This window comes from Setaria viridis, chromosome 2 (assembly GCF_005286985.2).
Source record: "Setaria viridis chromosome 2, Setaria_viridis_v4.0, whole genome shotgun sequence".
NCBI lineage: Eukaryota > Viridiplantae > Streptophyta > Magnoliopsida > Poales > Poaceae > Setaria > Setaria viridis.
This window is the reverse complement of record NC_048264.2, coordinates 15,242,253-15,263,424: the sequence shown is the minus strand read 5'-3', so window position 1 is coordinate 15,263,424 and position 21,172 is coordinate 15,242,253.

Sequence of the window (21,172 nt, the reverse complement as noted above, 5' to 3'; positions counted from 1 at the left end):
ATAGGCCATAGGTGATGACAGCCCTACTGGTCCTTTGTAATCCTCCACGTTCGGATATAGCATAGAGCCGCTAGCCGGATTCGCCTGGCAGACCAGGAGTAAGCTGGTGCCTGAAGCATGTATCCATAATCAAGAGATCGACCTTTAACTTATCTCAAGTACTACCTTTAGGAATCCTCTCTACCCTTGCAACACATCTTGGTGTGTCCTTGGACCGACTAGAATAGAAGTTAGTGCACACACGTTCCCTTGGATTTGATACCCTTGGAATACTCCGAGGTGAAAACTACAACGGTATCCGTGTGCTTGCGGATTTATTCGCACATCGCTAAATATACCAACAAGCATTCTGGCACCGTTGCTAGGGAATGGTTGTTGTATCTTTCTTCATACCTAGTCATCCTCGTATCTTTTGCTTTTCTTTCCTTCTACCTTTAACCCCACTACCCATGGAGAAGCCTTCCTTTCAAAGCCTCTCTTCTCCAAAGGGCGAGTTCTATGAGCCACCATCGTATTCTTCATCTAGCTATGAACTCCGCCCCGACTTTATAGCCATGGTTCGGAATTGACCCTTCTTTGGATCAATCAATGAACATCCCCATGATCATTTGCTAGAGTTTGAGGAACTGTGTTCATGCTTGGTTATCCCAGGCATGACACAAGAAACCTTGAGGTGGAAGTTGTTTCTTTTCTCTCTCACAGAGAGGGTGGAGCAATGGTACACTCGCACCATAAGGAGTGTGAATGGTGATTGGGAAGAACATCAAGATGACTTTTGTTACTCGTTCTCCCTTTTAAAATCCATGGCCTTCCTTCCGAGTGACTTCCTCGACTTCAAGCAATTAGAGGAGTCCATAGATGCAACATGGGCTAGGTTCTTACACCTTTTGGCATCTAGCCGAGGCTTGTCTATACCTGATAATGTATCATTGTACATTTTCTGCTTGGGTTTAGACATGAAATCTGCCCTAGATCTTGACATCACCGCTGGAGGTTCATTTGCACACAAAACTCCAACGGAAGGAAGAGAAATCCTAGATTGCCTCCTAGAAAACTCTTCCCCCCCTACTGATCGTAACGAACCCCGTCAAGAGGAATTCGAGTCGAGCCATGAGAGTCCCTTAATAGCCAAATTCAAGCCTTTACCTTCCACACCCCAAGATTTGTCTGTTGATCCCTCTCCCAAACCACGAACACTGAAGGAAGAAGAAATTCAACCTTCGAAGTTCTATTTTTGATTCGAGGATGATCCTTCTGAAAACATTAGAAACACCTCAAATCATCTTAGCCACTAGAAGCCTATAGCACCGTTATGTCTTTATGAAGCTCCTGAGGAAGTTTCCTTCCACGTAACCATGATGGATTGGTCAAAGAGGTAAAGCGCTCTTTCGAAGCAATTCATATTAGCTCACCTTCCACAACCATCCCTTGTTCTACAAGGGTGTTGGGTATTTTAGCGATGCGCGAATGAATTCGCAAGCGCACGGATACTATTGTAGCTTTCACCTTAGAGTATTCCAAGGGTATCGAATCCAAGGGAGCGTGTGTGTATACCTACGACTCTAGTATCCAAGGACAACCATGACATGGTAGGCGAAGGGTAGAGAGGATTCCTAAGATTAGTACTTGAGGAAAGTTAAAGGTCGATCTCTCGGTCAAAATATACTTGCTTTAGGCACAAGCTTACCCCTAGTCTGCTAGGCGACTCCGGCTAGCAGCTCTATGCTATATCCGAACATGGAGGATTACAAAGGATCAATAGGGCTGTCACCACCTACGGCCTACCTCTAGCAATCCGTGGGATATAAGGCAAACGAAGGATAACCCCTAGCCTAGACACCACATCTACGCTATTGATTACTACCGCAGTCTAACTACGTTCGTCGACCCGTAGCAAACTATGACACTCTTTATAGATACAAAGCAACAAAACCGCAAGCAAAGAGATCTGATCTCACTTAGATATAAGTACTAAACTGGATAAGGAATCAAGAATACTCACTTACTTTACTCAGAAGGAAGCTAGCATCCGTAGAGGTACATGGCCGGAGTAGAGTGCTGAGGGACTCAGCACTCCTCCTGGCTACTCTCTGTCTCTCTCTCCCTTTACTAAGCACTAGCTTAAGCAAGGCTTCGCCATGGAGTGGAGCTCTTCTCTTGATAGGAGTGAGGGACTTCTCCAAGTAGAGGTGTGTTGTGGTGTGGTTGTTCTCTTGAAATGAGACCCCTCCCCTCATATTTATAGGCACTTGGGGTCGGTTCCAGGCAGGAACATTGGGGGAATCTTCCACAATTGCCTTTGGGACACTGTCAACTACCACCACGCATCAGCTAGGGACAAAAGGAGCCAAGAATGGTTCAGCCAAGCCAGGGATTTGGCCAATCGCCTCTCGCACCGCCTTTGCTAAATGCTGCCCTGTGGGTCCTCATGTGGGTACAGGGTGCTTGGTGGTGAATGTAGTCGATTTCCTCCTGGTTGTGGGCCCATGGATCCATGTGCTTGCTCCTGATTGGTTGAGAGTGTGTTTCCTTGCTCTTGAGCTGTGTTTTCTCCTTTAATGGACCTGTATACAAATATTCACCAACACCTGTGGAATTCATAAGTTATAACTCCTACTACTACTGTTGATGATAATTCTTTATTTATTTATACAGGAGTTGATGGCCTAGATTTGGTACTTAAGAGCCATCAACAACACCCCCACAAAATAAATGCTCCACAATATGTGTTGGTCTCTCTCTCCAGCTATTATTACAAAAGAGACATGGGCTATCGAAAAAAATATGGACACATGAAGGTCCAAGTATTCAAAAAACAAAAGAGTTGGACACGTGAAGTTCCATGAAAAAGAAAAAGAAAGATAGCCATGTTCTCAAAAGAATTTACAAAGGGAGAGAGATCATACAAAAAGGAGTTTTCAATTTATTTCAATATACCATCCACTATATCCATACACGTGCACATCTTGATCTGATTGTATGACTTGTTTTTCTCCTTGGACCTGGTTTTTGACTTTGCAATATATGTGAAACAAGTATGCCTTAGCCTTCATACCCTACCTTGAGCTCCACATATAACCATCATTAGCAGTAGGATGAAGAAAGGCAAGCCAAACGCCTTTGTGAGGACATATACATTTTGAGTGATCTGAGATAATCAAATGAGGAGCTAAGCAATTTTTGTTTTGAAAACCTACTAAAAAATCTCAAGCTACTTGACATAAGAAGTCGAGGCAGATCCTTTAGAGCTTATAGCTGGCAAGGATACTTTCCCTCCAACTCTCCGCTTTGGCTGCTCTATGGTTTCATAGAATACAATTGACTTTTATGTCAGCAAGGGCTATTTTCCTGAGGGTGTTGCGAGGCCTCCCGGCGAGGAGCTTGTGCCGATCAATCCTAGCGAGGCTGTGGTCTTTAGGGATTTCTTTACTGCCGGCCTGCGCTTTCCCTATGATAAGATGTTGCCTCAGATTTTGGATAGATATGGTGCTAAGCTTCATCAGCTTATGCCTAATGCCTTTGTGGCACTTTCTAAGTTTTACTGGGTTGAGCGCACGTTCGGGGGCGTTATTGATGTTAATAGTTTTGCGAGGCTCTTCGAGCTTCATATTCAGAAGAAAAGGGTTCAGTTTGATGATGAGGAGGAAGCTTTTGAGACACAGTTTGGCTGTTGCACATTCACGACCCAGAGAAAGAATGAAAGTAAGAAAATTCTAGGTCGAGCTCTCTATGGCACAGAAGAACAAATGGGATGACAAGTGGCTTAGCTATTGGTTTTACATCAAGGTTGACATGTCCGAGGCTTCTGGTTATGGTTTCTACCCGTTCTTCAGCTCGATATCTCCTTTGAATATTACAACTACTCCACCTTTCTTGAGAATAAAGGGTTTCCAGGTTTGTGAGGATGCCTTTGTTCTTGCTTGTTCATCTGTTGCTAGGTGGGACTTGGTTGAAGAATTTTTGGCTTCGAACATTTGGCCTCTTTTACGTGGGTGGACACCAAAAGAAGTTGTGATGAAGACTGTGCCGTGGTACCCTAGACCAGTTCCTTTTCCTCTTTTTGGATTGAGGTTGCCGGAGGGAGCTAATGTCGGTGTTTTTGTTGATGAGATTGAGAGGCGGGCTGTGCAGATCTTGGGGCCCTATCATGAGAGTGAGTTTTTCTCTGCTTGTAAGATTGTTACTCACGATCTCCGAGTGAACCATGTGCTGCCCAAGATGGGCATAGAGGTTGAACCTCGCGCCAAACCTTGCAAACCCTCTAAGCGGATGCGCGAGGCTGCTGTGACTAGTTCTGTTCAGATTGATGGAAATGGAGGCAAAGGAAAGAAGAAGAAGAAGAAATCTGAGGACTTAGCTTCTTTTCCCATGATCGAGGTTAGCAAGAAATCCAAGACCTCTAGCCTCAAGGCTCTTAAGAAGAAAAGCTTACTTGGTCAAGGCTCCTCTGTTGATCAGTAGTTGAGCTTTTCTAGCAAAAAGCTCGAGATTGTCAAAAGCTCTGTGTCTACATCACGTGAGCCTGAGGTCAAGCTGGATACCACTAAGTTAGAGCTTGAAGCCATGGGAGCTTTAGCTGGGCTAAAATTGAAAAAAGCTGGTAAGAAGACCGGAGTAAGAATTGTGAGTGTGCTAGATGATGATGATGATGATGAAGGATTTTTGGATGAGGATTTGTCCTTGGCTTTATCTCGGCGCCTTAAAGTTGAGAAGAACTGTTTGACATGTCTCAGTTGATGTCGTAAAGCTTCTCCTCTGGAACCTCCGCGATGTGGTGGTGGAAGCCTCCAGCACCGTCTGCGACGTAGACTCAGGAGCCGAAGATGAACGTTGCGCTTGCTTCGAACGCGATTGCGAGTTTGATGATAACTTGTGCCATTGAGCCCGCAAGGGAAATCTTGGCAACTTCCCCTACCTGGCGCGCCAGCTGTTAGTGTTTAAACTCGGCAACCTACCTAGGGGAGTACCCAAGGTAGAGTTTTGGTTGATGGGTGCCGCTGAAATTAGGAACTCGATGGTGTACGTAGGCACGTGATTTAGATAGGTTCGGGCTGCTAGATCGCGTAATACCCTACATCATTGGTGTTCTTTGCTTGTATTCAATTGAACTTGGTTGGAGGGGGTCCCTGCCCGTCCTTATATATCGGAGGAGCAGGGTTATAGGTCGGTTATTTTACAAGAGTACTAGTTGGATTCAACTAAAGAGTCCTACTCTAACTGCTACGAGTAGTCTCCAAGTCCTTGACTAGTTTCTGTCCTCCACATAGACTACGCCGCCCGACACCGTAGTCCCCATGTCTGACACGTCTTGGTGTATAGCCCTATATATGGATCTATCCAAACCTTCTGGTGGGCTCATAGATGTATGTACGACAGAAATCTCCTCAAAAAGAGTTGATCCCCGAGGCAGCAATAGCTGCCAAGAGTGATAAACCTGACCCGGTGCCTGCTGAGCCAGGTAAAAATGTCATAAAATTTTCACCTAAATTAAGCTTCATAGATTTCAGCGGTGCCTCTATTAAATTTTTGATAGAATTACAAAATACTGTTGGCGCAGCTAGAGAGCCATACAACACACCCTCGATGCTTCTAAGAGTGGATCCTATGCCCAAGGGTTTCACTCCGCCTCAATCTATGCTCGACTACAACAAGGCTATTGGCACATATATTAAGGAAAGATTATTGTCTGTTCATGTGCCCGGGTCAGGTGAGGATGATAACCCTTTCAATCTGCCGCTTCTATGGAGATCGAGGGATTCACTTCGGATTGTAGGTGAGACAGCGGAGGCAGCTTTGGGGCTAGCTAAAACTGATATTTCTTATGAGGTTCCTGAGGAGAGCGAATTTACCAAGGAAAAAAAGAAAAATCCGGAGGTTCCTACGAGGGTTAAGTCTTTTGCTCAGGACGATACTTGAGGCAGTTCCTTTGATCCTGAGGGTTAGTATTTTGGTGATGTCTCTTGTTTTGTTCCATTCTTGTTTACTTGCTTGCTTATATGATGTTCACTATTTTGACAGAGTACGAGAAGTCTTTGCGGTGCTACTACCCTGATCATTTAGCAAGGATAACAACTACCCTCGGGTATAAGGTATTGCTTTTTGCGACTACCGAGGTTTTGGTGGTTTAATAATGTGGTCTTTTCTCGGTATTTTACTTGCTTTTTGTTGTTTCTCTTTTTAGGCTATAATTGCTAGCAAGGTTGCCGTTGATAGGCTTTAGGAAAAAGAGAAAGCCGCACTTAGCCGCAGCACTAAGATTCTTGAGCTCGAGGCTGAGATTGCGAGGTTGAAGAAGGACAACATGGCTTTAAATGATCTCAAGACCTCACTTTCTGAGGAAAACACAGATTTAAAGAAGAATAAGGAACTTCTTATGAAGACGTGCAGTGACCTTGTTCAGAAGGTTGAAAATTTAGAGAAAAATTCACAAGACAATCTTGGTGTTTTGGAGAAGTTGCGGAGCACTATCGAAAAAGATTCAACAACTATTTCATCTTTGAAAAAAGCCTACGCTGAGAAGGATACAATGATCCATACGCTTGGCAAGAGCCTCGAGGACTAGAAAGGTTTTATTGATGGAGCGGAGCAGGTGCTGAAGACTAGATTTGCACAGATTCATGATGGATATAAGCTTGCTTTGGCAGAATTTGGTGCAGAGCCCCTTCCTTTTCTTATTGACAAGGGTGCCAAGGAGATGTTTGATTGGATGGATCAAGAGTTTGAATCCTTGCCCTTAGTCATTGCTGGAGCTAGTGATTATGTGGCCTCTATTTGCTGCAAGGGTATGCTAAAGTTGTTGAAGGGTGAAACTGTTCGGATTTTCTAAAACTTGGTGCGCGCAGCTATCAGTTTCTCTTAGCCTCGGAGCTTGAAGGACAAGAGATGTCAAAGAATGTTAAAATTGTGAAGAAGAATTTCTTGAAACAATTCTAGGCAGCTTCCGGATTTAGTTTGTTGTAGAGCTTAGGGCCAAGAAGTGAAACATTTGGTGGTTGTAATATTTGTTGATTGTAAACATTTGATGTACAGGGTGTCTTTTCGACCTTATCTGTTAAAACGTAGTTGTTAAAGGTCGTGTTTGGCCTCTCTCGTGTTTTTGTTCATGCACTAGCTCTCACGATTCCTTTTTGCTTCGAGGGTGTTTTATGTTTGGTTGCTATGTCAGGTGCGCTGCCTGAGGCTTCGAGGGCGAGGGTTTAAGCCCCTTGGTCCTTAAAGCCATGAGGTTTCGACGTTTGAGTCCTAGTTATGCGATAGAAATGCCATTCGGGCTTATAACAAAACTCGTGGAAAATAGGAATAAATATTGTTTTTTCCCTAGGAAAAATGTCACCTCCCCCCCAATTCCTTTTTTTAAAGATTTTGTTTTGGTTATTGAAAATCGATGGTGCCTCTTTAGCATTTGTTAGCCTTTAGTGGGTTATTGATCCATTGTGTTATCGTATTATTCACACAAAGAGATGAAGAGGCTTTTTTGCAAAAAAGACACCCTCCCCCTTCATTCTTTTGTGTGAAAAGCGTTGGTTGGTGCCTTTTTTGATTAAAAATTTTGTTGTCCTTAGGACCTTTATTTTTGCTAAAGTTTTTGTATTCGAGTATTCTAATGATAAGTCGACAAAAAGTTGTTTTCGAGTTTTGTGGACTTAAAAATTTAACATAAAGTTGGGTTGAAATCGCAACTCTTGGTTGCTTGGATCGTAAATCTTGTAAACCTACGAGGTTGGATTTTGTTTTGTATAAATACTGATTATGTAAAGCTTGTAAACCTGCGAGGTTGTATAAAATTTTTTTTCTCACAAAGGAATGCGAGGCTCATTTGCATAGAAACGCAAGTTTCTGAGGTGTTTAAAAATTAGAATTGGTGCTGCAACTTCCTGTTGCTTTTGCCCAATGCTTGCGCAGAAACACAAGTTTTTCATCGCACAAAAATGCGAGGTTTCACCAACTTGTTGTTGCTTTCAGCTGGAGCTTGCGCGGAAATGCAAGTCCTATTTGCGCAGAAATGCAAGTTGATAGCCTCTTCGAGGCTTGACATACATAAGATAAGGTGGAATTGTACTTCATTAGAATGTGAAAGATTTACATGGATCCACCACGTTAAAAACCTTGCCTCCAAAGTGGAGGCCCCCTAGCAAGGAAAAGAGTATGGTCCGTTTGCGAAAAAGTAAATATGATAAAGTAAATTTTGTGCCCTTGACATTGTTTATAGATTCACAAGTCGAAAGCTTTTGTAGGTGTAGCTACTATGGGTAAAATTTGCTTAAGTTGTCCACATTCCAAGAGTGTGGTAACTCTGCTCCAAGCTGATCTGCAAGGTAAAAGGATCCTGGCCTATTGCTTTGAGTGACAACATATGATCCTTCCCAAGTTTCTTGTTACTTCCCGAGGTTCTCCCAGTTTTTTCTCTTTTTGATAACCAGATCTCCCACCTTGATTTCTTTTCTCACCACTTTCTTATCCCTCCACTTTCTTATTTCTTGCTGGTACTTGTCAAGGTTTTCTGCTGCTTGGATTATGTCGAGCTCTATCATGTCTTATCGATCTTTTCATTGTCTGACGAAGCCTCAACATTTAGCACTCTTAAGCTTTCATTCTTGATTTCTTTAGGTGTCATTGCCTTAGAGCCATACAAAAGCCGGAAAGGTGTGAAGCCTGTTGCTCTTGAGGCTGTGGTGTTGTGAGACCATATGATTCTTGGAAGCTCGTCTACCCATTTGGCAAGCCTCCAAGTTCTTACTAAGCTTCGAGCGTCGAGGGTTGCGGTTTGCTAGAAGAAACCTTACCTTACGGCTTTGCCCACTAAAGCTTTGGTTCTGATGTGAGATCTGCAAAAACCACAGTGGATTTCAGCTAGTAATTCTTTTCCACTTTCCGAGGTTATGCATCTTACCCAGGGAGCCGATATTCCAGACTTGTATAATTCTCCATCGACTATGGCATAGCCCCTAGCCCTTTGTTTCATTATGCTTAGTTCAGCCTCGTCATGAGGCTCGTAATTTCCCATGAGATAGGCCATGATTGGAGCCCTCCAGTCAAATCTGGTGATGACGTTTACAACCTTCAAGGCTTTCTCCTTGGTTGAGTGAGTGAATGACTTCGTAGAACACGCAAGAGGCATTGCTTGGTTTTGTGCTGCTGCATTTGCTAGTCTGTCTGCTTCATCATTTTCTGCCCTTGGGATGTGCTTTACGGTGAATTCCTTGAAATATTTCTCCATTGATCTTACTATGGCTAAGTACTCCACGAGCTCTGGCTCTCTAGCCTTGCTGTCTTTCTCGATATGCTCCTATATTACTTTTGAATATGATTTCACAATGAATACCTGTTGGCCCAGGGCCCTCATTTTCCTTAGCTCCAAAAGCAATGCTTCATATCCAGTAGTGTTATTGGTGGACCTTGCTTTGTCTTCGAAATCAAGCCTTGCGGCGTATCTGATTTTCACGCCCGATGGTGAAGTGATGATGGCGGACACTCCAGCCCCCTTGTCACACCAAGCCCCATCGTAGTGTATGATCCATGGGACCTCGATCTCAATTTGCCTAATGCATGGAGATGTCCAATCTACTATGAAATCAGCTAAAACCTGAGATTTGATTGTGCTTCTTTTTTCAAAATCCACCACATATTCGGACAGTTCTGATGCCCATTTTGTTATTCTTCCCGAGGCTTCCCTGTTTGTGAATAGGTCGTGAAGTGGCTGGTCGATGACCACTACTATTCTGTGACCCTCGAAGTAATGCCTTAGCTTGCGTACTGCCATGATTACGGCATATACAATTTTTTCTAACTCTAAGTAGAATAGCTTTGACCCTGATAGTGCTTCTGATGCGAAATATACTAGCATTTGTCTTGGCTTGCCCTCGATCTCCTTTTCTTGTACCATGGTGGCACTTACTGCAGAGTTCGAGGCTGACAAGTATAGTAGCAAGGGGGACTTTGCTCAAGCGGGCACAGCTTCGTCATGTTTGTTAGGTAGCCTTTGAGTTCTGTGAAGGCTTTGCCTTGCTGTCCCCCTCCCCCCCTCAAATTTCTTGGAGCTTTGCAACACTTAGAAAAAAGGGAGGCTTCTTTCAGCAGCTCTTGGGATGAATCTGTTAAGAGCTGCTATTCTTCCCGTCAACTTTTGCACATCTTTCACCGAAACTGGTTCCTTCATGTCGATAAGGGCTTGGATTTTATCTGGATTAGCCTCGATGCCCTTGGTTGAGACCAGGCATCCCAGGACCTTACCTCGTTGAATTCCAAATACACATTTTTTCGGATTCAGCTTTAAGTTTGCTGCCCTCAGATTGGTAAAGGTTTCCATGAGGTCATGAATATGATATTTTCGTTCATCACTTTTTACAACAATATCATCCACATAGGCTAGGATGTTTCTTTGAAGGTGCTTACTCAAAACTATTGCTATCATCCTTGAGAAAGTTGACCCCGCATTCTTGAGCCCCTTTGGCATTCTTACAAAGTAGTATGTCCCGAATGGAGTTATGAAACTTGTCTTTTTCTCGTCTTCTTTTTCCATTCGCATTTGGTGATAACCTGAGAACATATCTAGTAGTGACAACATTTCACTATTTGCAACATTATCTACCACTTTGTCAACCCTTTCTAGTGAAAAGTCATCTTTTGGGCAGGCCTTGTTTAAATCAGTAAAATTTATACACATTCTCCATTTGTCATTTTTCTTCTTGATACCGGTAGTGTTATTTCCCAAGGCTCGTACTAGCTTTCCACTAAAGCCAAGCAGTGGCACTTCTGCCGGCTGTAGCAGGTGAGGATCAATTTTCATTTCTCTAAATGTGCTTGCGAAAATGATATCCGCTAAGCTTTCGTTATCGATTAGCACTTTTCTGATTTTCCATCTTGCAACGATAGTCTCGATCACCATCGCATCATTATGCGAGGCTGTTTTGAGTTTAAATTCTTCTTCCATGAAGGAGATGGGCTCCCATTCTGGCTTGGCTGGTGGCCCGTTAGGGATGATGGAATGGACTTGTCTAAAGTAATTTTGCCTTTGTCTTTTGTTCTCAAACTCTAGAGAGGATCCACTTGCTATTGGCATGATCATGCAATAGGTGGGCAAGGCGTTTGAATTGGTTTTTGGATTTTCGAGTTCTTGCGAGGATCCTCCTGATATTGGCATTATCATGCCGTAGGTGGGTAGGGCTTTGGGGTTGTTGTTTTGGGCATTGTTAGGCTTAGCTTTAGGTATTTGATTAGGTAGATTTGGTGGAGGTAGTGGTATCTCGTGTAGAGGCTGGGAAGGTGCAAAGCTTGCAGTTTGCGAGGCTTGCTGACTTTGAAGTTGAGACTGTAACGAAGATTGCCACATCATGGTGGGTTGGTAGTTGGAGCAAAGATTGGCAAATGAGTTTGCGAGGTTAGGTGTATAGGAAGTATTTGGGTTTGTTTGTGGATAAGCTTGGAAGTATGGCTGTTGCGGCCAAAAAGAGGTATGGTGGATGGTTTTTGGTGCTGCAGGTGCTCCTTTTTCTTCAGCTATTCTTTTGAAGGTCTTTTTTGTTTCTGGGCAGAAGTCAGTCGCGTGATCTAGTTCTTTGCCATGAAATGTGCAATAAAACATTTGAGGTTGATTGTTTTGATTGTGCAGCCTCGAAGTTTCTCTACCTCGGCCTCTCCCTCTTCCAGAATTACTGCCTCTGTGCCTATTGCCATAGCTTGTTTGCTGTTGTAGTTGGGGTTGTCTATTATGATCTTAACTTTGCTGCTGTGAGGATTGAGCACCCTCGATTGGTAGCGCATGTTGAGCTGGGTATGGCTGCTGGTGTTGTGCAAAATTGTATTTCGAGGCTTGCCAATTTTGGTCTTTTTGAGCTTGCCCTTGGCGGTTTCTTTCCATTACTCTTTTTTTGTGGTTCTCATTTGACCTACAGTACTTTTCTAGGTCGGCGAACAAAGCTTCCATGGTTTTTAGCTTTTCTCTTGTTAGGTGCGAAGCTGTTGGGCCTAGTGTTAGCCCTCTGATGCAGGCTGCTATGGTAACGCTTTCGTCCACATACGGAGTTTGTGACTTCAATTGCACAAATCTTCTAACATAATTGGCTAGGGGTTCTTTGTCTTTTTGGATGCAATGGAACAAGTCACTCGGGTCTGTTGTTGCACGATGGAAGTCTTGGAAGTTTTGTATTTGCTTTGTCTTGAGATCTATCCAACTGTATACTGACTATGGTGGGAGTAGCGAGTATCAGTTTAGTGCTGCTCCCTCGCAGGCTATGATTAGCAACTTGGCTAAGACAACATCACCTCCTCCAACCGATGCTACTGCAGCTTCGTAGCTCATGAGGAACTAGCAAGGGTCATTTTGCCCATTGAACTTTGGCAGTGAAACCGCCTTGTAGGTTATAGGCCATGGAGCCGTTTGCAAGCCCAAGGATAATGGAGAATTTTGGTCAACTATTACATAATCACTTGTCATCATTGGGACGTTGTGCTCAGCAAGGTTATGATTTGCCTGCAGGATAGATGTGTCGTTCATGACATACTACTGTCTCGAAGGTGGTGGTTGTGGTGGTGTGTTTTGCAAGTATTGTAGTTCATCCAATTCTTCTTGCAATTCTGCTAATTGTTTTTTTTTCTTGATTTAGTTTTGCTATTTTCCTGGCCACTAGTCGTTGTGCTTCCAATTCTTGAGCAAATCTTTCTTTTTCCTGTTTTAGGATTTCAAGTTGTTTAAGCACCAAGGCTAATTATTTTTCTGTCGCTCCAAGTAAATCATTTCTTATGCTTGTCTCTGGTTGTGTTTGGTTTGTTGTCTCCGCCTCGGCCTTTTTTTTCACTTCTTGTTCATAAGTTAGCCTCAACTCTCTTTAACCTCTCTAAGGTGTCTATGTCATCTTGATCAATAGGGATAAGTCCTCTCTCTCGCTCTCTTTCGCCCTCGGTGCTTTCCTGCAGTGTGACCTTCCTCTTCTTTGGTTGTGGCATCATGGGTTGTATTGCGGCTGAGAACATGGTGGGCACCCCTATCAGTCTCAAAGGAATTTGACACCGAACAGATTTGTGAATTGAAGAGGATAACACTTCAAAAATAGAAAAATAATAAGTCTCCTTTTACAACAGGGTAGGTTTATAGTGACCCATGAGCCACTTTACATCCCGAAAATGTCCTTCCTCAACCACTACATCCCTAGGATATGTCGTACATAAAGGTCATTGGCAGTAATATGTACGAATTGGATTCCTCCATGTGGTCATGTTTCTCATGCCTACATCCTTCTTACCTCGAGACTTCACCTTCACGTCAGGTTGTTCCTCTAGCCTCATGTCTCCATCCTCGATCCGAGATGGTCATTTAGCCTCATGGCACCTGGTTCTTTAAGCTTCATCGAGAACTCATAACTTCGTGAAGTCTTCCTCTGAATATTGTTCCTGAGTAAAGAGTGAAAAGGTAAAAGCTCGGTGTTCGGGACCAACTCCGAACGCTCGAGGGTTAGCTCAGTTGGAGTTTAGCCATCAATCATCAGTCGCCAGCTCCGAGTCCCTCCAGTAGCTAGGAAGATGCGAGCGTACGAGTCTTACTACTAGAGGAGTTCCCATGGAACTTGCCAGGTTAAGCTAAGTTCTATCTCTTGATTGGAAACTTGTGAGGTTAAAGGGGTTTTTTCCCGCATACAGCGCTCGAGGGCGTTTAGGTTCGGCGATACCCAACAGCAAGCAGCACGTGTGCGAGTTTGACATTGTACCTATAATTCCAATGAACTTCAGCTCAGCAGTAGCCTTCTAAAGTTGTTGCCGCCCCGTCTTGAGCTCATTCCTAATCTCTCTAACCTCACTATTTGCTTTTGCAAATTCTTCCTCCCACTTCTTTGCATCCTCGTCAGCTTGCACCTTCTTCTTCATGAGCTTCACCAGAACACTAAAGGCCTTATCATCCCATTCTAGATCAACCCAGGTCATGTAACCTCATTGCTTCTTTTCATCCTACAAATTAAACGCCCTTTACAAATTGCCATTGACAACAGTAACATGAAACCACAGAACCAATATCTCTATGAAGCAGGTAGCCATTACCTTTGGGCAGCAAGCAAACTGATGGCCAGGGTTGAGAAAGGTCCAAGAATACTTCACCACTACTCTGAACCTGTGATTGCACTTTCTTTCAGAATGCCAACTGGTAGTGTCGCAGGAACATGTCTGCGAGCAGTAGCTACCAACGGAAGAAGATGATGGGATACTCAGAATCTTCAAAAAAGTCATTGTAACTTGAAACCAAAGTTTAGTTTTGCACTTCATAAACTATAGCCTATCCACTTCTAACACCAATCGGATGCAAACCTAAGTGTAGGATGAAATCGGAATCTACTACCTTCAACCCAAATCCCCAATTCCAGAAAATCCCCTTCCTTCTGTTAAAAGGGGAAAGTAGTAGCACAAAATAGGAGACTGACCTGACCGTAACTCCTACTCCTCCCTTCGCTGCTAGGATGCGCTATTCCCGCCGCCCGTTGCAGATCTGCACACCAACACCTCCAGGCTCAAGTCTTTGCCACATCTAATAGGAGTGTGCCAGTGAGTCCCTTGCAGTGTACGCCATTGCAGACATACCCATTGCTCTAGCCTGCAACTAGGAGGTGGACCACACTTATTAGAACTATAATATAAAGAAGCTATCTTGTTCAAAAACCATAAACTGCATTATGTTTCAGTGGTAGTGCTGGCTCGTCAGAATCAAGAGGTCACAGGTTTGACCCCTGCTCTGGACACTCTTACCTTTTTATTTTCCTCCCTTTTTTATCATAGACTAACTTGTGGGGTCCTGCTAGATTTTATGATGAATTGGAACACTTTATTTCTCAACTCATGCTTGCATGGGGGATCCCCCTCAGTTTATGACATTTTTGCACATCTTATTTTTCAACAAATGCTTACATGTGGCACCTTGGTTGGTTTATGACATTTTTGCGGACCTTATATTGTCACAAAACTACCATGTAACAGTGAGTGATGATTTCTTTTTAGCTATAGTGGCAACTTTTATGATGTTCTGTCACTTTGTCACTGAATTTGCTCGGATGTGAAACTTTATGACGTTTTCAACCAGAAATGTCATAGATCTATGATGAGAACAGATGTGTCATAAAATTTTCATTATAGATCAACATATTTCTTGTAGTGCTACCTCTTGCTTCGAAAACCCAATGGCGAAGCCTCATCCTGAGCAAAACCCACTCGAGCAGGTGATGCATGTATCTCCATTCGTATCATCCGAGCTCGTTCTATTTGAGGATGTAGAATTTTCTGCCCCCAAAGAGTACAACTCGGAATTGTGAAGACGAACGATCACCATCACCCTCGATCGAGTTTGAGCCTCTTCCCGCTAGCCCGGATTATGGTGTTCTTGACCATGATTGAGAATCAACATTGATCGTCCACGAAGAATCTCTTGAGATGGAGATGGGCCATGGAATTTTTGTGAGGATTCCAAAGACGAGCATGGAAGCTTCATTCTTGAAACACCGCAAGAACCATGCTTGCATAATGACTCTCCAGAGTCAGCCACGCTATGTGCCCCGAGCACGTACGAGGACTACAACCACTTTAAGGTCCTCTCTTGCAAAAAGTTAGAAGGTTGGTTGTAGATGCATATATTTATCATAAACATTGCAAATTTCGTGGATGCACTGTGGCACTAACCTTGCAGCTAAAGCTTCAATGACACATCAACAATTGGTGGTGAGAGGGGAACGACATCACCAATGACAGCTACAAGAGGAAGTTCCCATGGTCGAGCTTTTGACCATAAACAAAGCACTGCCGGGAGATAGCCTGGATTATCATTTATTTTCCTTTTGAATAAAAGCAAGAGCATGTCTTTAGGATAAACTTTCCTTCGAGTATTTTTGGTTGCTAACCATTCCAGGTGGAGATTAAAAAAAAGATGGACAGATGATGCCTAAGAACATGGGAGCTACATCAACTACAACACCTTGGTAAGTCTTGGTGATGGAACAATTGTCAAAGGAGGTTTTCAACACAACAGACTTGAGTTGTGTTGCCCAGCAATCCAAACTCCAAGTGTGGGGGAGGTATGTGAGTATCTAGAGTAAGTTCCTTTTGTGCCAAACCTTATCTTGGTTTAGAGATTATGTTAGTTCTTGCATCTTGCTCTACTAAAATAATAAAATAAAATAAAATAAAAAAGGGAGGAGTTACCATGGTGGCAATTCAGAATTCTTCATCACCCAAACGCCATGGTAAGTATCTTTAGGTATGTCCTTCTTTTGACTTTAAACAAAGCCCTTCCGGGATGTCGCCCGAAGTTCACCAGTCTTATACTCATTTTATCTCTCCCTTTGAATATAACTTGATCATGCTTTCATGCTTCCTTTATCTATGATCGTAATGCTTCGGTTTGAATGTATGTTTAGCTACGTACATTCATAGGTATTTTAAATTAAGCATGGTGCTTAGGTTAAAATATCTTCTTCAATCAAACTAGACATGGTGTCGAGTTTGATTAATGAATCTTAGAGTTAATACTTTCATAGATCTTGGTTGTATATGTGGACTAATCCCTGCAGGAAAATCTTCAAATCCGAACGGTCTTGGTTGTATATGTGGACTAATCCCTGCAGGAAAATCTTCAAATCCAAACGGGTAAGTTGGTGAGCTTGATTCAAATGGGAAGGTAAACCAAGGCATCAGATTCATGTTGCACAACATCCAAAGGAGGTACATATCACCCTTCAAGGGTCTACCGTAAGTATACCCACTTTGCTTATGTTGATGCAATTTTAATTCAGCCTTCTTAAAGTTAGGTTTTAGGGTGAAAATAAAATAAAATAAAAAATCCCAAAACTATTTGAGTTCAAATATAGTTAGGCTCCCTGGTTCTTGAACCAGTAGAATCCCTTTTTGTTTCCACCTTTTTGTTTGAATAAAGCACCAAGCACAAGTGTGGGGGAGATCTCTCAAGCTCATCAACAAACACACACACACACACACACACACTCGAGATCTCCCACAAAGGTGTCGCACAACATTGACTATGCGAGCATGACAAAGGATAAGGCGAGGGCACCATAATGACTCGGACGCCCCCGTGGTTTGGCCGAATCACCACCGGTCCGCCTCGATCCACATCTTCTTCAAGAGCGATGGTATGTGCACTCTACCGATTTATTCCCTGGTTCATGAGTTTAAATGAATCTTATCTCTGATCATTAAAAATTAAACTCAGAATTAAAATGAACCTTGGCTGAAAACATGCTCCTTATGGTTGGCATACATGTTCTATATTCCTTGCTTGCACCTGTTTGCTTGTGAACCTATATCCTTAGGAAAGCATGCTACCTAGGTTATTGATGTTTGAGATATGGCATGATGAAATGATGCTCTATTCTATCTAAAGTACTTGGGGTATTTATCTTGAAAATCAATAGCCTAGCTAGCTACTCAATCATATGCCTCCATCCTACTAAGGCCATGTTGATCTTTTTGAAAAACCTATACACATATGCTGCTTGTTATCATGTTGAGCTTTGCCAAATTGTTATAACCCTTATGGAATATTCTTCATACTTTCATGATCAAGATCACGTACACCCCACTTCCACATACTAGACTTCTACACTGGAAGCTAGTAACATCACATCCATCCATCCACCAAATAAAGCTCCACATGTGGTGTGACCTCTCTCTCCAAATGTATCCTTGCAAAAGAGTCATGGGCTATGCAAAAAGAAATAAAGCCATGCTCAAAGCATGATGAAAAAAGAAGAAAAAGAAAAATAACAAAGAGAGAAAGACAAAAGGATAGCCCATGTCCAAAAGAAAGAAAAAAAGGAGAGAGATGGAATCATACAAAAGGAGTCCATACACCTTTCCATCATATTCCATCCACACACTTGTACATCTTGATCAGATTGTATGACTTATATTCTACTCGGATCCGGTCTTTGGCTTTGCAACATATGTGATGCAGGTATGCCTCATCTTTATCCCTACCTTGAGCTCCACATAAGCCTCATTAGAAGTATGGTGAAAAAAGGCAAGTTAATGCCTTGGTGAGGAACATACACATTGAGTGATTTGAAAGAATCATTTGAGGAGCTAGGTAAAGTTGTCTTTTGAAAAACATTGTAAAAAACCCAAGTTGCTAAGACAGCACGAGTGGAGGGGATTTGAATCAAGACCGTTCCAGCCATCAACCGCACAAGGTAACATGATAGACACTTCAAAAGTTCACAAGTACAGGTATAGCTTTGAACATCTTACATGTTTGATCTTTACCGTTATGTTCCACCTTAGACTTTGCCCTTCACTCGAGGACGAGCAAAGTCTAAGTGTGGGGTGTTGTTGACGATCCTTAAGTACTACTTTTGACCCTCAAATCGTGCATAAAAGCAATCAAGATCAATAACCAAACCTAGTGCTAGGGGTTTATTATTAATCATTTCCACAAGTGTTGGTGAATTTTGTATGAAGGTGACTTATCCTTAGAAATGAGGAGAAAACTCACCGAAGAGGCAAAGAAACACAACTCCAGCCAATTAGGGAAGAACACATGGATTCATGGGCCCACATCAGGGGGAAAACTGCCTAAACTTACCGCCAATCACCCTGTACCCACTTGGGGACCCACCTGGCAGTGTCCCGAATGGAAGGTGGTGTGAGGGGAGGAGCTGGGGGTTTGGTTCACCAGTACGGCCTAACCACTCTTGGCACCCCTCGCCATCAGCCGGCACGGTCACACGATGCCACTCTCCCAAGGCACCTCCACACTATAAATAGGACCCCCTACCCTCACTCTCAACACACCACACAAGAGAAGAATTAGTGCTCTATTCCAAAGGTGAAGCTCTGCCTAGCTAGTGCTTAGAATAGAAAGAGAGTGAGGGGTGTTTGGGAGGAGTGCTAAGGTTTTGGCACTCTCCTCCCAGCTTTTACCTCTACGGATGCTGGCTTCCTTCGAAGTAAAGTAAGTGAGTATTCATGATTTCTTCATATAGTATTCGTGAGATAGGAAATAGAGATCGATAGGTGTTACCTCGCTAGGATCTAGGTTCACATGAATATGTATCTACTACACAAATGGGTGCTGCCCTCACTAGCTATCACAACAGTTACGTGTCGGCAACATCCTGGGTGTTCGGGATTCCCGAGCGCCAAAGTCAGCTCATCGTTCTCTCTATTAGGCTTGAACTTTCCTTCAGCAGAAGCTTCTATGGCTTCGATAAGCTTGAGGACTTTGTCATGTATTTTTTTCATCAAAAATTAGTGTGCCATCCTCAAGGCTAAGGGTGTTGCCGTGAGCATAATATCGATGCTTCGATCATTCAAGCCATTCTATAGTGGCCAGTATGATACTTCGAGCGATTAGGTCTTCTTCCATCTTAATACATCTGGGAATTTCCTTCTGGTAACCACCTTGCCCTAGACGATGATGGTACTCCTTCTTAGAGGCATTTGTTGTGTTGGTACAAACCCTCACCGCACTCTCTTCAAACATCTTGTATTCCATAAATGTGTCCCGGTGATCTTTTAACTTTGGCCACTCATCAAAATATGTAGTTCGGCCCTTCTTGATATAATTGGTGTCCATGTTCTCCTTGAAGTTCTGAAATTGGGTTGCCATCTTCTTTAGAGTCCACTCTTTCACAATTTTTTCATCGATGCTTTTAGGAAGTGTAAAGTATTCTTTAACATTTTGCCACAACATATCATTTTCTGTCTTTGGGAGCACGTATGGCTCATCTTTCTTATTGGACTTCCATTTTCGAAATGTTGATGGGCACGTTGTCCTTTACAAGAACCTCACATTGATTTATGAATTTTCTGGCCGCATCGGTGATCCGAAGCCTTCCCTCCATTTCTTTAGGACCTCGACAGTCTTGGCTTCATCGATCCAGAAGACTAAAACTTCAAGATTCGTTAGTACATACAAATGAATACGAAGTTTTACATTATGGGGTAAAAAAATTGAAAATGATATACCTCGCCGGAACCTTCCATTTCGACAATGTCTTACTCCGCATTGTCATCAATGTCATGCTCGTGCTCCTCATCATTGCCATCACCGAATATGTTTAGGTACATGTCCGCCTGGTTACCCTCATCCTCGATGTAGGTTCTTGCAACATTTGAGCCACCACTAGCAATATGCTCAATTAGGAACCTTTCATCCTCTTTAGCTCCCATCTTAACTAATAATACAATTAATTATACATGAAACTATCGATTAAAATTATGCAACCACCATCCACCTAGAAAATTTGTCTCAAATAATACAATAGCTATATATACATAGAATCATACAACAACACTTGTATAATTTATTACATGAAATTGTACATTAAAATATTGAACCATCATCTACAAAATTTGTCCTAACAGTACGATAAACATATACACAATTATACAACAACTCCAGCATCCATGCTAATTATACACAATTATACATATACACATATGTATATTATCAACAAAAATTGACATGAAATTATAAATTAAGTATTTATACTAATTCCCTAAGCAATAACCATATACTAATTTTCTAAGCATTTATATATACTAATTTTGTAGAAAGTTCTATTATAATAATTTATACTAAATTTCTAAGCATCCATACCAATATTATAGTATGTTCTACATTTTTCTAAGCATTTATACTAATTTTGAAGAAATTTCTATTATAATGATTTATACTAATTTTCTAAGCATTTATACCAACTATGTAGTAAGTTCCATATTTTTCTAAGCATTTTTTTCCAATTTTCTAAGCATTTATACGAATTTTGTAGAAAGTTCTATTCTAATGATTTATACTAATTTTCTAAGCATTTATACCAATTTCGTAGTAAGTTCCACATTTTTCTAATTATTTATACTAATTTCCAAAACATCTATACTAATTTTTAAGTTTAATAATAAAATAATTGATAAAAATACCCGGATCGCATCAGCAAGCCGCGGTTGCACACCTCGTGGGCCGGCCGGGGTAGAGGGGCGTGTGGCAGCAGACAGTGTGCGGTGACAACAATGCGCGGGCGCAGCAGAGGTGGTAGAGCCTAGAGTGCGGCGGCGATGGAGACTGAGGTCCAGTGTTGGTGGCGGCGGCGTGCAAGGTGGGGGGGCACGGCCGCGGGTGACAGGGTAGCTGTGCAGCACGTGGTAGCGCGGAGTCGGGGGAGGAACAGATGGAGGCGCAGGGGCC